Source organism: Bos mutus, chromosome 28 (assembly GCF_027580195.1).
Source record: "Bos mutus isolate GX-2022 chromosome 28, NWIPB_WYAK_1.1, whole genome shotgun sequence".
NCBI lineage: Eukaryota > Metazoa > Chordata > Mammalia > Artiodactyla > Bovidae > Bos > Bos mutus.
Genome location: NC_091644.1, coordinates 30,973,958 through 30,990,128, shown reverse-complemented (window position 1 = coordinate 30,990,128; position 16,171 = coordinate 30,973,958).

The window sequence follows — 16,171 nt, the reverse complement described above, 5'->3', positions numbered from 1 at the left end:
ATTTGAACCTACCACAGTCCTTTGAAGAAGGTTATGTTCCTATCCTCACTTATAGTACTTAGGAAAATTAAAGCCCTGAGGCTTAGAGTGTGATAACAATTAACCTGGCTACTACCAGAACTGGGGTTTATACTCAGGCAGGTTTATTTTGAACCAGAGTACCAGACCCCCATGTTCTAATACTCAGTGAATCCTGGAAGCTTCTTGGATATCCTTGATGACATTTGTTTCCTGAGTTCTATAGTTTGCCCTCCAGCTTATTAAGTTGCTTAGAATGTGTTGTCCATGGGAATTCTCCAGGCAAGAATACTGGAATGGGTTGCCATGCCCTTCTCTATGGGATCTTCCCAACGCAGGGATCAAACCTAGGTCTTCTGCATTACAGGCGGATTCTTTAGCATCTGAGCCATGAAGGAGGCCCCAATGGGAGTTTAGTAAGCTTATTTGTACTCTGGAGTTTTATGTATCTATTTTTTTAATAGTTTGATTTGGGCAGCTGTTGGTTTGCTAGGAGCACTAATGTACTTATGTATGGATACTGACTTTTTATAGTAAAGAAAGAGATGATTCTAAATTTCTTTGGTAATCAAAACTTAACCACTCCCCCTTAAAATACCCAAGAAAAGGAACTGCTTCTCCATTTTCTACATTAACCCAGATGGAACTGAAGGAAATTCACAAGCCATCTGGATTTAATTAGACAGTATACTATATAGATATGCTGGCAACAGCATGGCTGAGGGGAATTAGCTTTAATAGAAATAAATTTAGATTTGGAGTCAGAAATTCTGGTTTCTCTCTGGCCTCTGTCACTAACCTCTCACACTATGTTTTTCTTTTATCAAAAGAAAAGAATATGTCCTCTGGTACCTCCCTGAGTTTTACTTTTACTTTGGAGATCAGAAAATGTTTCAAAAAGCATAAATCACTGCAGAATATAATTCTTTTATTATTATCACAGTACTGTAGAATTTAAACCATATTTGTTGTTATTGCTGTTTTTAACAACATTTATGAATATATGATAATTAAATTTTTTTGTCATTTTTGACTACTTGCTTGGACCTAAGATGGGAGGCAGGAGATTTTGAGTCTCTAATTGTGGAATCCAGTATCTCTGTATTGGGGCTTCCCTGGTGGCTAAGATGGTAAAGAATTTGCCTGCAATGCAGGAGACCTGGGTTTGATCCCTAGGTCAATCTCCATGAGCCACAGAAACCTTCAGTCATGCAAGTACAGTTTGCCTTTATATTTTCTATTTTCCTCAGGTTTCAGAAGTTTAAATATTCAGGCATGGATATAGAAAACCAAAGAGTTATTATTGATTCCATATTGGGCTGAGGATTCCAAAACAGCTCAAATGAGAGAAAAATAATCTACATAGAACATGTAATTAGCCAGCTGTGGCTGTGGGGAACCAGCTTCTATTAGAGGAATCTTGGATTAAATAATAGCAGTGTGCAGTTAGCTGATTTTTGCCCTAGTTAGGAAACTCAGTGACTCTGCACAGAGTTTGCTCATATAAAGGTATTTGTAACCATCTTCATTTCATGGCCAAATATTTGGAAATTTGGGACACGTAGTGTGTTTATGAAAAATGATCAACTGTTCATTAGGCAGCTCACAGTAGGAGGGGTGAAAAGATTCCATATCTCCATTTATATCATATTCTCAGCACTAATCTTGCTCCTTTGGGAAGTCGGAAGAAGAGAGACAAAAAACAAGCAAACAAAAAATTAGTTTATGTGCACTGAAAAACCTAAAAGCATCACGTTTTTGTTTTGTTTTGTTTTGCCAAAACCACTCTTTCAAGAGAATTAGTCTGATTTAGTAGCTGGAAAACACATCTTCATTAGTTTTCCTCCCCATCACCAAACTTTAATTTTGCATTTTTTAAATTTCTTTAAAAATATTTTAGAAGTTCAAGATGGCAGAGGAGAAGGATGTGTGCTCATCTCCTCCTGCAAGAGCACCAAAGTCACAACTAGCTGTTGAACAACCATTGACATGAGACGCTTAAACCTACCAAAAACAGGTACCCCACATCTAAACACAAAGAAGCCTCAGGGAGAGGGTAGGAGGGTCACGATCATGATAAAATCAAATCCCATGCCCACTGGGTGGGTGACCCACAAACTGAAGAATAATAATATTAAAGAAGTTCTCTGACTGTTGTGAAGGTTTTGAAACCCCATGTCAGGTTTCTGACAGACCTTTGTTGGTAGAGTAATGTCTCTGCTTTTTAAAATGTTGTCTAGGTTTGTCATAGCTTTTCTTAAAAGGAGCAAGCATCGTTTAATTTCATGGTTGCAGTCACCATCTCCAGTGATTCTGGAGTCCAAGAAAATAAAGAGGATCTTTTACTTTTATCTAGTTTGTTTCATTTTTTCTATTTCATATTCAGTGCTCCCATTTCATTTAGTTTATGTTTTCCATCTCTTCTTTTTTAGTGATGTACTTTCTCAAGACTTTATCAAGCATAGTAGAAAAGTTTTTGTATACATATATTCAAGTAATATATATAACATAAATATTTTAGAAAAGTTATGAATTTTTGCCTAACTAAAAACTTTATGATTCTGCTTGTTTGACTTAGTATGAACAGAATACTAGATTTCTAATTTAAAAAAAAAAAAAGGCAACAAGCATCAAAAGTTCACTGTATAGCACACGAAACTATAGTCAATATTTTGTAATAATGTAAATGGAAAATAATTTCAAAAAATAATATATGTGTATATGTATAACTGAATCACACACACACAAAAGAATTCTACATTTTGAAATTTAGTAATGTTTATCGTCTTACCAGTTTTTCTAAATGTCCTATAGACATCTAATAAAAACATATGAGATACAAAATTTTAAATACATTTGTGTAGGATATGATTAATATAAATTAATTAAACATAAACCTACTATATTTAAATTATTAATGACATCATTCAAAATGCTCCTAGTCTTATTTTTTATGCACTTGATAAAATATTCTCAGAGAAATGTTAATATATCTATTATATTTTTTCTTTCCCTTATATATCTCCTGGTTTTTGCTTTCTGTATTTTTGTTTCTTTGTTGTTGAGGTGTCTAATGGTTTATGATGTCTATATTCTTTGTGAATTGTATCTTTTACCATTAAAAACATTCATCTTTGTTTCATTTAAAATAAATAAGTTTAAAAAATATTTTAAAGTATTATTGCAAAGAAAGCTGAGCTCCAAATAATTGATGCTTTTGAACTGCAGTGTTGGAGAAGACTCTTCAGAGTCCCTTGGACAGCAAAGAGATCAAACCAGTCCATCCTAAAGGAAATCAGTCCTGAATATTCATTGCAAAGACTGATGTTGAAGCTTCAATACTTTGGCCACCTGATGCGAAGAACTGACTCATTGGAAAAGACCCTGACGCTGGAGAAGATTGAAGGCAGGAGGAGAAGGGGATGACAGAAGATGAGATGGTTGGATGGCATCACCAACTCAATGGACATGAGTTTGAGCAAGTTCTGGGAGTTGGTGATGAATAGGGAAGCCTGGCGTGGTGCAGTCCATGATGTTGCAGAGTTGGACACAACTGTGTGACTGGACTGAAGTGATTGCAAAGATGGTATGTTGTTTTGGTAGAAAATTTTTTATTTATTGACAAAAATGAAATAAGATGAAAAAAACAATCAACTTGAACTAACCCTGGGGTTTATCATCATCCTTGCTGACCTTAGCTTACTGCTCAGTGAAAATTAAAATCAGATAAATGATGTGACAGTCCTTTAAAAGGGTCATGTTGAATATAGAACACTAAGAAATAACCTTCACTGAGAGCTTACTAGATACCAGACATTGTTCTGACCACTGTGCAAGGGTCCTTATGACAACCCCAGATAGGCACTGCTATCCCTACCACAAAGGTAACAAATATCAAAGATGTTTAGTAATTCACCCAGGATGGCAAAACTAGTAAGGGACAGAACTTGAATTCAAATCTAGCAGTCTGACTCCAGTGCTCATACTCTAAACCAAGAGTCATCAAATTATATCCCAAAAGTCAAATCTAGCCCTACCACTTGTTCTTGTCAATAAGGTTTTATGGAACAAACACAAACATACATACATACTGCAATCAAAATCTTAAAACTCAGGAATAAATCTTGGGGATTATCGGTAAGTATATCCATGGTTTTCCAATTCTTTCCTGTTTTTTTTTTTTTGGATGGGAAAGGGAAGAGATGATTTAATGGCTAAGAATAGAGTTATGCTAAACTTAATATTGATATCAATTCTAGACAACTACCACTCAAAGGATTTATAAGAAAGGGAAAAGAATTCTATATTACCTCAAAGGGAAAAGAATATGAATTTATTGAAACCTTTGTATCTGTTAGATAGGGATAAACCCTCAGACAGATTTTGATAATGTTGTTTTTGAAAAGCACAGCTAGCTGTATTGTCACAGCTTATGACTCGATGAGAATACTGATTAATGCCTTGACTTTAAGAAGGACTCTGAAAAATGCCACTAAGTTTGAGATCCTGGTTTGGAAGTCAAGAATTGTGCGATATAAATATATCTTTTACAATATAAATACTATTCATTTCTTAAAACAAAAAAAAAATCTAAAGACCAACAATTAAACAAGTGAATATCAACATGTGTTTATTAAGCCCTGCTATGACAACTATAAAATAGATACTATAAAGATAACATCTCTGTTTTTAAGATGCGTACAACCTTGCTGTAATAAAATTTATCCTCTTCACAAACAGAGCTCCTTGCCAGTATACATTCATTGTTTAAAGCACACATCCCAGATTATTCTAGTCTATGGGGACTGTGAGCTTTCACTGCCTTTGAACTATTTTATAATGCTGTAAATCGTAGATAACTGAAAGCAGTACAAAAGAGTTCTTGTGTGTGTATATGCAAATAAATTCTGTCCAGTGTAAATTCAAAGACTTCCCTCTTCTACTATGGAAATACTCAGTTGTGTATCCATTTGCAAATTCATCTCAACATTCCTGATCTATAATAAAGTCTATTCTTCAGATACTTTTTTGAACTGGTTATAACGTCTTAACAGTTTTCTTTAAGACATGGTCACTGTATATCTGTTATAAAATTATCCCTTAACATGAATTTAGGCTCTAGAGACAGACAGTCAGAGATTCTAATCCTAGTTTAGCTGTTACCAGCTGTGTAACATTAGGCAAAACTGCCTCACTAAACTGTTGCTATCAGGGCTTCCCTGATGGCTCAGTTGGTAAAGAATCCACCTGCAATGCAGGAGACCCCAGTTCAGTTCCTGGGTCAGGAAGATCTGCTGGAGAAGGGATATGCTACCCACTCCAGTATACTTGGGCTTCCGTTGTGGCTCAGCTGGTAAAGAATCCGCCTGCAATGTGGGAGACCTGGGTTCAATCCCTGGGTTGGGAAGATCCCCTGGAGAAGGGGAGGGCTACCCACTCCAGTATTCTGGCCTGGAGAATTCCATGGACTATTCAGTCCATGGCGTCAAAAAGAGTCAGATGACTGAGTGACTTTCACTTTCATGAAGGGCAAGTATGAGTATATCCTGCTAAGGATTCTCACTCAGAACTAGGGACTGAAGTGATGCTCATCAATTCAGGGGACCCAGTTTCTATCCCTGGGTTGGGACAATGCCCTGGAGAAGGGCAAGGCTACCTACTTCAGTATTCTGGCCTGGAGAATTCCATGGATTCCATGGAGTTGCAAATAGTCAGACTCAACTGAGTGACTTTCACTTTCAAACTGTTGTGGGATTATGTGATATGTTACTTCTGTTCTAAAACTTAGATGCACTTGATAAAATAAAATTGTTATTTTAAGGCAAAAGAAATTAAAAAGTAAATACTGTAATATAGTTTATTTATAATAAATAGATGTATTTATTTCTTGTTAATTTCTGCTGTATAGCAAAGTAATTCAGTTATACATATATATATGTACAATTCTTATTGATATTCTTTTCCATTATGGTTTATCACAGGATATTGAATACTATGCTATATAGTAAGACGTTGTTGTTTACCCATTCCATATATAATATCAATAGTATGCATCTGTTAATCCCAAACTTCCAACAAACCTCCCCCCACCTAGAAACCTCTAATCTTTTCTGTGAGTCTGTTTCTGTTTTGTAAATAAGTCCACTTGTGTCATATTTCAGATTCCACATATAAGTGATATGTGGTATTTATCTTCCTCTGACTTACTTCACTTAGTATGATAATCTGCTGGCCTATCTATGTCTGGATATATGCCCAGGACTGGGATTTCAGGATCATATGACAACTCTATTTTTAGTTTTTTGAGGAACCTCCATACTGTTTTCCACAATGGTTGCACCAATGTACTGCTTTACTAACAACAGTATAGGAGGGTTCCCACGCCTCCAAAACCTCTCCAGCACCTGTTATTTGTAGACGTTTTAATGATGGCCATTCTGACCAATATGAGGTAGTATTTCATTGTAGTTTTGATTTGCATTTCTCTAATAATGATGTTGAACATCTTGTTATGTGTAAGGCAAGAGACATTTAAACGTATTTTTTTCTCTGCTGTTTGGGCCTCCTCTCTACCATTTAGTGCCTTTAGTGCGCATTGTGCATCTGTATTATGCATTAACCACACCTTTCCAATAGCAGAAATAGCTGTTCAACCATAAATATCTATTTTTCTCCTTCTGGAGCCAACCATGTAACTCCTTAGAAGATAATATACCTTTATCAATCCTACAAGGTGTTGCAATGACCTACCACTGGCCTTGTACATGCAGATATCTTTGGTGAACTTTACATACAATGCCAATATATCATTTCCCTTAAAGATAGCAACTGGTATGGAACAAATTGGGTCAGATGACTTGGGGATATTCTGGGCACCATAATGGAAGTTCTTAGTTTAAATACTAACTTATGACTTCATTAATGTCACTAGCTATGTTACTTGTATTTTGTCTATATAAGATTGTTACTTCTTCCACTACCAAATATGTGACTGAGTCTCTAATAAAAATAACTATGACCAGGTGACTTGAAATGATTGCGCAAATACATAATTCTATAAGATCAATATTGTAACTCTAGATATGGGAAGGCAATGGCACCCCACTCCAGTACTCTTGCCTGGAGAATCCCAGGGACGGGGAAGCCTGGTGGGCTGCCGTCTATGGGGTCACACAGAGTCGGACACGACTGAAGTGACTTAGCATAGCATAGATATGGGAAGAAACAATGAGAGAACCATATCCTGGGACATAACAGACTAGTAGAACAGGTGATCCAGAGCTTTGGACTACTATCAACAGGGCCTAGTCCAGTAATAAGACACTGAGTGGCCTATCAGTGAAACCTTTGCTTGACCTGGGAATAAGCATTCTGAGCACCATGGAACAAACTGGTCACAAAATGCCTCCCAAACCTTGAACAAAATGAAAACAAAAAGGAAGGGATTGTAAAATACTGTGGCCCACCATCCAGTTCTATAAGAATCAAGTCATTAGCCACTGCAGTTGCTGACCTACAACACACCCTGACAGGAATTCCGCTTGAAGATCAGGATGAGTTACTTTGTGCTCTAGGAAAATTGGTACTAGTTCTCAGATAGTTAAATATTTTCAGGAGAAAATTTTATGAGCCCAGTTTCTTGCATCTTCCCATACTTAGGAAAGCACTTAAACCACTAAGATATCTGTTCCTCATGAATAGCAGTAACATTCTGCCAAGATACGGCCTTGATTGCATGGCCATATTACCAAAATTACATACACGCCTAATTCCTCCCTTACCTCTTCAGAACAGTCTTTAGAGCTTTCTGAAAGACTGTCTCCCAGGTTATAATCCACAAGTTGGCTAGTGCAGACTGAAGTATTTCCTCTTAGACTGACCATTAATTAATTTTATATCAACATACTCAACAACAATAAAGAATATCTTTTAAGGAATTAGCAGAGTCAGGTTATGAACTGGCTACTTTGTAACAGCAATAAAGTAAAAGGCTCATTCTATCAATATCCAGGAAATGAATGTGATTTCTTTTTTAAAGAAAACAAAAAAACCTTTAAAGTTCCTACTTTGAGGCTTATGACACAACTACCTAAATTGGTCAAAATGTTTCCCAAAACCATGTAAATGAAACAGGCTAATGACTTTCAAATTCCAGTTAGGCATATTTAGTATGGAAAGGTTAATCAGTGAATAATCTTTGCAATTATGTTTGTGCAGGAAGACACCCACAATAGTCAATTACATGAACTTCCTCTCCTCAAACACCCTCTTCCAACAACACAAGAGAAGACTCTATACATGGACATCACCAGATGGTCAACACCAAAATCAGATTGATTATACTTTTTGCAGCCAAAGATGGAGAAGCTCTATACAGTCAGCAAAAACAAGACCAGGAGCTGACTGTGGCTCAGACCACGAACTCCTTATTGCCAAATTCAGACTTAAATTGAAGAAAGTAGGGAAAACCACTAGACCATTCAGGTATGACCTAAATCAAATCCCTTATGATTATACAGTGGAAGTGAGAAATAGATTTAAGGGCCTAGATCTGATAGATAGAGTGCCTGATGAACTATGGAATGAGGTTCATGACATTGTACAGGAGACAGGGATCAAGACCATTCCCATAGAAAAGAAATGCAAAAAAGCAAAATGGCTGTCTGGGGAGGCCTTACAAATAGCTGTGAAAAGAAGAGAAGCAAAAAGCAAAGGAGAAAAGGAAAGATATAAACATCTGAATGCAGAGTTCCAAAGAATAGCAAGAAGAGATAAGAAAGCCTTCTTCAGCGATCAATGCAAAGAAATAGAGGAAAACAACAGAATGGGAAAGACTAGGGATCTCTTCAAGAAAATCAGAGATACCAAAGGAACATTTCATGCAAAGATGAGCTTGATAAAGGACAGATATGGTATGGACCTAACAGAAGCAGAAGATATTAAGAAGAGATGGCAAGAATACACAGAAGAACTGTACAAAATAGATCTTCATGACCCAGATAATCATGGTGGTGTGATCAATGACCTACAGCCAGATATCCTGGAATGTGAAATCAAGTGGGCCTTAGAAAGCATCACTACAAACAAAGCTAGTGGAGGTGATGGAATTCTGGTTGAACTATTTCAAATTCTGAAAGATGATGCTGTGAAAGTGCTGCATTCAATATGTGAGCAAATTTGGAAAACTCAGCAGTGGCCACAGGACTAGAAAAGGTCAGTTTTCATTCCAATCCCAAAGAAAGGCAATGCCAAAGAATGCTCAAACTACCGCACAATTGCACTCATCTCACACGCTAGTAAAGTAATGCTCAAAATTCTCCAAGCCAGGCTTCAGCAATATGTGAACTGTGAACTTCCTGATGTTCAAGCTGGTTTTAGAAAAGGCAGAGGAAGCAGAGATCAAATGGCCAACATCCGCTGGATCATGGAAAAAGCAAGAGAGTTCCAGAAAAACAGTATTTCTGCTTTATTGACTATGCCAAAGCCTTTGACTGTGTGGATCACAATAAACTGTGGAAAATTCTGAAAGAGATGGGAATACCAGACCACCTGATCTGCCTCTTGAGAAATTTGTATGCAGGTCAGGAAGCAACGATTAGAACTGGACATGGAACAACAGACTGGTTCCAAATAGGAAAAGGAGTTCATCAAGGCTGTATATTGTCACCCTGTTTATTTAACTTATATGCAGAGTACATCCTGAGAAACGCTAGACTGGAAGAAACACAAGCTGGAATCAAGATTGCCGGGAGAAATATCAATAACCTCAGATATGCAGATGACACCACCCTTATGGCAGAAAGTGAAGAGGAACTCAAAAGCCTCTTGATGAAAGTGAAAGTGGAGACTGAAAAAGTTGGCTTAAAGCTCAGCATTCAGAAAACGAAGATCATGGCATCCGGTCCCATCACTTGATGGGAAATAGATGGGGAAACAGTGGAAACAGTATCAGACTTTATTTTTCTGAGCTCCAAAATCACTGCAGATGGTGACTGCAGCCATGAAATTAAAAGACGCTTACTCCTTGGAAGGAAAGTTATGACCAACCTAGATAGCATATTCAAAAGCAGAGACATTACTTTGCCAACAAAGGTTCGTCTAGTCAAGGCTATGGTTTTTCCTGTGGTCATGTATGGATGTGAGAGTTGGACTGTGAAGAAGGCTGAGCGCCGAAGAATTGATGCTTTTGAACTGTGGTGTTGGAGAAGACTCTTGAGAGTCCCTTGGACTGCAAGGAGATCCAACCAGTCCATTCTGAATAAGATCAGCCCTGGGATTTCTTTGGAAGAAATGATGCTAAAGCTGAAACTCCAGTACTTTGGCCACCTCATGCGACGAGTTGACTCATTGGAACAGACTCTGGTGCTGGGAGGGATTGGGGGCAGGAGGAGAAGGGGACGACAGAGAGTGAGATGGCTGGATGGCATCACTGACTCGATGGACATGAGTCTGAGTGAACTCCGGGAGTTGGTGATGGACAGGGAGGCCTGGCATGCTGTGATTCATGGGGTCCCAAAGAGTCAGACATGACTGAGCGACTGATCTGATCTGATCTGATCCTCTCTTCAATAAGTTTTCCTGAAGTTCTTCCTCTAAATTCTCATCTATTACACATTTACTATGAGTTATTTTTCAGTGGATTAAGAACACAGGCTATCCTCAAAAGATTAGTAATCTTTATCCTTAATTCTAACTCAAATCATGAATATAATTAATTCCTCCTACAGTTATACTTTGCCTTTTACATTTAGAAATACTGCAACAAGCCTCTTTTTTGGGAAACTGGAAAACATAATTAAATATCTCTAAGTAGTGAAGAGTCAGTTGGCAAAACAGAACATATCACTGTGTGGTATTAATGCCATTTATGTGAGCAGCCATTAATTCCAATTTGAGGCCCCTTTCAAAATCTTGCAGAGATTAAAATGGTCTCTGGATTTTAGAAGATTTATTATCAATATTCTTAACTTCTGGAACAAAATTATTCCACCCATCCCTACTTCAACATTTTCCACCCATCTAGTCCATGCTATACTTACATACATACAAGCAGCATTTCCTAAATGAGAAATGAGAGAGTCCCCATAAGCTCTGTATAAAGTAACTTCAGATGACTGCATACAACATCCCTCTTGGAGCTTCACTAAACATTGGATTACTGAAGATTCTGAGAAGGCCTATGGCAAAGAAACCTGTTTAACTTTGTTAAATTTACTACCCGAGACCTCTGAGAAAAGTTGAGATAGATATGAGTGTCTTGAGAGGTCAGTGGGGTGTCAGAGAACTTTTAAGACTGTCAAATAATCAGCCATCGAAAGTGAAAGTGTTAGTCACTCAGTCATGTCTGACTCTTTGCAACCCTGTGAACTTGTAGCCTACCAGACTCTTCTGTCCATGGAATTCTCCAGGTGAGAATACTGGAGTGGGTTGCCTTTCCCTTCTTCAGGAGATCTGCCTGACCCAGGGATCGAACCCTTTCTTCTGCACTGTAGACAGATTCTTCACCATCTAAGCCACCAGAATTAGCAGTTGAGGGGAGCCTCTTTTTCCAGGTGAACATGAAAAAAACCTAGATTGCTCTTCTCTCACCATTCACCATGTTTCTTTCTCTACCCAACTTTACAGATGAACTACTTTTAAAAGAGGGCTTGCAGCAGTGGCAGACTAGAATTACCTGAGGAACATCTAGAAAATACAAATGCCCAGATTTTATCTAAGACCAATTAAAGTAGAATCTTTATAGATGCGGTTGGACACTGGTATTTAACATAGGGTCCTCAAGTGAATGGAATGTGTGGATAGATTTTCAACAATCACTAACTAAAAGGAGATGGTCCTCTGAATAAGAATCAACAGGCAGTGAACAAACCTTCAGAGCAAGGGCATTATTCTAGGTACAATCAAGGAAACAGAAAACAACCAAAACTTGTCTCTGTACTCAAGGAGCTTTCAGTTACTTGTAGGAGAAAACTTTCATTAGGAAAAAAAAAAAAAAGTAGCCAAAGGCTCTAAGTGGTGAGTATATGTGTGCATGTGAGTTCTAAGTCGCTTCAGTTGTGTCTGATTCTCTGCGACCTTATGGACTGTTACAGTCCATAACAGGCTCCTCTGTCAATGGAATTCTCCAGGCAAGAATATTGGAGTGGGTTGCCATGCCCTCCTCCAGGGGATCTTCCCGACCCAGGGATGTCTCTCATATCTCCTGGACTGGTAGGTGGGTTCTTTACCACTAACACTGCCTGGGAAGTGTATATGTAGGTAGGAACTAAATTCTGTAGAAATTTAGAAATGAGAAATGAGTGGAAGTTGGAATGGCCAAAGGTTTCATGGCAGAGGAAGGAGGTCACTGAAGATTTAGAGGGATATGAAGTCAACAAATATCAACCTTGACGTTTTCACATCAACTTTGGGATATATTTTCAGGAGTGTAGGGGACTGTTGAAATACTCATATGTTTGTGGCCTAAATTTTTAAGACACCACCAAACCTTTGTAAATATAACTTGTTATGTCTGTAAAATTTCAATTCTCAAAACAGCTCCTGAATGCAACACTACTGTTATTTTCTGTTTAGGAAACTGACGCTTGGAAGAGCTAAAAGTAAGTGATAGCTTTAAGGAAGTGTGGTATATAGGCAGGTGCCTATTAGACCTGAGGGAACAAACATGTAACCTCTGAGGAACTCGTATTCAGGCCACGTACCAATGTTCTCAGAAAATTCAGTGTTCCTTCCGCCTTTTTGGTCTCTTCCTAGGTCACACAGGAAGGACACACTTCCTCGTAAGCAGCAGTGCAAAGCTCTAATGGCCTGATTTCCCTTTTAGTAGCCTACAGCCTCCTTCTCTGCAAGGTGAATTGAAATTAGTCCTTGACTACTGTGCTTCTCTTGGTAGGAAACAGTCATTTTATTTCTATTCATTTCAACACAGTTTCTTTGGTACTGAACCTAAGGGTTTTATACAGAGAAAAAAAAAAAGCATTGAAATTAATGTATATTTTGTCTCCTTTCAAGAGTATCTTTTTTTACACACATGGAGTCTGAGGTATCTAGACTTTCATTTCTGAGAATCACACCTCTGTAACACTCTTGTCAAAAGAAACTCATTAACTTTTCCTAATGGAAAAGTTAGAGGCATCACACGCTTATTTGAAGTTGAAGTTTTATTCTAACAGAGTTGGCTGAAGATCCTTTGGTGGGGGGGTCTGACTGAACACTGACCCCAATTACTGGCATTTTTTGTGCTTCAGTGCTGCTGCTTCAGAATAAAAACCAATAACTCAACCCTACAGAGAAGCTTTATAAACTTCCCTAGTGAGTCTGTAGCTCATTTCTCTTTTATCATGGTCAGTGAATTGATTTTTCCTGTTGCTTGTACATGGCATTCAATTATAGTGCATTGCCAGAATCAGATGACAATATGCTATAAGAAAAATTGTAGAATATGAGGGGAAAATACAAATTTTGAAGACTTCTCCATGGATAACATCCCAGGTTTTGGCTCTCTATTCTGGAAAACTTATCACAATTTTAGGTTGCTCTACCAGATAGTTTTGATCTTGATTTTTGGGGGGAGAACATAACAGTTACCACAATTAAGAGTAATGTGTAAATTGGCTTAGTTTTCTATTTGGGGGTATCATTAAAATATAAATGGAGCAATTTTTTTTTTAATCGGGGATCCTTTAGAGTTGATCTTAAAATCAGGCTGTTAAAAATGAGTTAGTCTTCACCAAAAGAAAAAAGTAAAACAAAAAAAAAATTGAGTAGCCATGATGGAAAACAGTATAGAGGCTTCTCAAAAAACTGAAAATAGAACAACCATAGGACAAAGCAGTTCCACTCCTGAGTATGTGTGTGTGTGTGTATACACACAAAAAAAAACTCAAAACACTAATTTGAAAACATACATGAACCCCAATGTTACAATTGCCAAAATATGGAAACAATCTAAGTTTTCATCAACAGATGAATGGATAAAGAAGTTGTGGTATAATCTTCTTTATATCACACAAAATGGAATACTACCCAGCCATTAAAAAGAGCAAAATTCTTCCATCTGCAGCAACATGGATAGACTTGGAGGGCACTGTGCTAAGTGAAACAAGTCAGAGAAAGAAAAAGACTGTATGATACGACTTATATGTGGAATCTAAGCAATACAACAAACTAGTGAATACAACACTATTTTTAAAAAGGTGAATGTAAAGTAACTTTCAAACATTTTATAAAAAAAAATAATTTGCATCCACCACAGGTGTACCAGAGAAGGCAATGGCACCCCACTCCAGTACTCTTGCCTGGAGAATCCCAGGGACGGGGGAGCCTAGTGGGCTTCCATCTATGGGGTCTCACAGAGTCGGACACGACTGAAGCAACTTAGCAGCAGCAGCAGCACAGGTGTACACGTGTTGGATGCAAATTATTTTTATAAAATTTTTGAAAGTTACTTTACATTCACCTCTTTAAAAATATTGTTATATTCACTAGTTTGTTGTATTGTTTAGATTCCACATAATGCATGCTGATGTATGGCAAAACCAATACAATATTGTAAAGTAAAAAATAATAATAATAATAATAAAAGAAAAAATAATAATTTGCAATAATTTGATAATTTTAATTTAAAAAATGAGTTACCATTTTCTCCTCAAGCAAAAGCAAAAAAAAAAAAAATAGCCATGTATCCTGGTTACAGGATTTAAGCCAAGGAAATGACAAAGAATAAGAGCTGTGAAGTTTCCCTTCCAGGAAACCTGTTCAAATTGAAATAGGAGGCCTAAATTGACTTTAGGAGGAAAGTCTAGAAAAAGTGGAAATAAATTATCTGACAGGTTGTGTTTGTGAGCAATTCTACTGAAATGCTGGCTGCCAGAGGATGTAGAAAGACATTAAGTGTAAACACAGAGAAAATCAAGTAAATTCTTTTAAAAGATGCAATAAATAACTCTAGGAAAAACAAAAATTATGTTCAGGGAAAGAAAATAATATCATGACTTGGCACAGTAATGAATTATATTTATATAATTACACTAACCTAAAGTTAACCTTTTGTTTTCTTTTGATTAACTTTTTAAAAAAATTTATTAATTACTTTACAATATTGTAGTGGTTTTTGCCATACATTGACATGAATCAGCCACAAGTGTACAGGTATCCCCCATCCTGAACCCCCCTTCCACCTCCCTCCCCATCCCATCCCTCAGGGTCATCTCAGTGCACCGGCCCTGATCACCCTGTCTCATGCATCAAACCTGGACTGGCAATCTATTTCACATATGGTAATATACATGTTTCAATGCTATTCTCTCAAATCATCTCACCCTTACCTTCTCCCACAGAGTCCAAAAGTCTGTTCTTTACATCTGTGTCTCTTTTGTTGTCTTGCATATAGGGTCAACTTTCTAAATTCCATATATATGTGTTAATATACTGTATTGATGTTTTTTTCTTTCTGACTTACTTTACTCTGTATAATAGGCTCCAGTTTCATTCATCTCATTAGAACTGATTCAAATGCATTCTTTTTAATAACTGAGTAATATTCCATTGTGTATATGTACCACAGCTTTCTTATCCATTTGTCTGCTGATGGACATCTAGGTTGCTTCCATGTCCTGGCTATTGTAAACAGTGCTGCGATGAACACTGGGGTACACATGTCTCTTTCAATTCCGGTTTCCTCAGTGTGTATGCCCAGCAGTGGGATTGCTGGGTCGTATGGCAGTTCTATTTCCAGTTTTTTAAGTTAATTCTTTAAAAAATAGGCATAAATACCAGATGAAACAGGTAACATACTTGAAGGGAGTTGCCTTTGGAGAACAGGGTAAATGTTGCTGGTGGGGGGGGCAGCTAATTTTTTTTTATCTGTTTTGTTTTAGTATAAGCTACTAGCATTGTTTGACTTTTAGAACTTTGCATCTGTATGATTTTTTATTTAAAAACTAAACATTTAAAACACAAGTTTGCATTTCTAGCCCTTTGAGCATAAGTACAAACCTAACACACTTTCCTCCAGTTTTGTGGCACAGTGCTGGAGGAGGGGATTGACTTTTTAAGCATACGGCCTAGGATGACTTTGGTGGAATCTGTAGGATGGCAAAAGATCCTTAAGACTGAGGATCTGGAAAGGATGGGGTCAAATTTTGTTGATAAC